The sequence below is a fragment of the Chrysochloris asiatica genome, unplaced genomic scaffold (assembly GCF_000296735.1).
Source record: "Chrysochloris asiatica unplaced genomic scaffold, ChrAsi1.0 scaffold00151, whole genome shotgun sequence".
In the NCBI taxonomy this organism is placed as follows: Eukaryota; Metazoa; Chordata; class Mammalia; order Afrosoricida; family Chrysochloridae; genus Chrysochloris; species Chrysochloris asiatica.
Genome location: NW_006408669.1, coordinates 6,760,025 through 6,760,963, shown reverse-complemented (window position 1 = coordinate 6,760,963; position 939 = coordinate 6,760,025).

The window sequence follows — 939 nt, the reverse complement described above, 5'->3', positions numbered from 1 at the left end:
TTAAGTATGTATTTTGGTAATTTTTTATGTTTTCTGACTACCTCCAGGAAGATGTGATCAGGATGTGTTCTTCCCTTTTCCCTCTTCTTTTTGCTTAACTCAGAGTAACTTTTTTGGGGTCTCAGTTGGGCCTGGGCATCGGCAGCGGGCCGTTTGGTCCTCGGGCGGGTGGGTTGAGCCTAGGGCGGGTGGTTTGGGCCTCTGGGGGCCTGGGCGTCAGTGACGGGGCTGCAGGAGGGTTGGGCCTCGGGTGGGTGGTTTGGGCCTCGGGTGAGTGATTTGGGCCTCAGGGGGCCTGGGTATTAGCAGCTGGGCATTGGGTGGCTTGGGCCTCGGTGGGCAGGTTGGACGGATTGGGCCTCGGGGGCCTGTGCCTCGGGGACCGGGCTGAGGGCGGGATGGGTCTCAGGGGCACTGGTCCTCGGCGACCAGGCTACACGGTGCGTTGGGCCTCAGGGGCCCTGGGCCTTGGCGACCGGGCTACACGGCCGGTTGGGCCTTCAGGGCCTTGGACCTCGGCAGCAACTGGGCTGTGGGCCGCCTGGGCCTTGTGGCGCGTAGGTGATTTTGGCCTTGGTTGGGCCTGGGCCTTTGTGACCAGTCTGTGGGGGGGGGTTGGGTCTTGGGGCAGGCCTTGTCCTCAGTGGGTGTGTATCTGATGATGTAAAAAATGCCTCTCTCAGTCTCTCTGTACCGTGGGTATCCCGAATTTCCTGATATCCATGCCATTATCCCTCTCTATTTGTTTGGCTTTGCCAGTTTATGCTTCCTTTTCTCTGGAAATGCAGCCTTCTAAGTGGGCTTGCTCTAGCCCTGCACTCCAAGGTCCACAGGGGGCAGAGACACTCGCCAGCATGGGCGCGGGAAGCGGGAGCCATGTGCAGGCAGGCAAAAGTTCAAAATGCCTGTAATTCCTCAGCAATTTGATCTTTTAAAAAA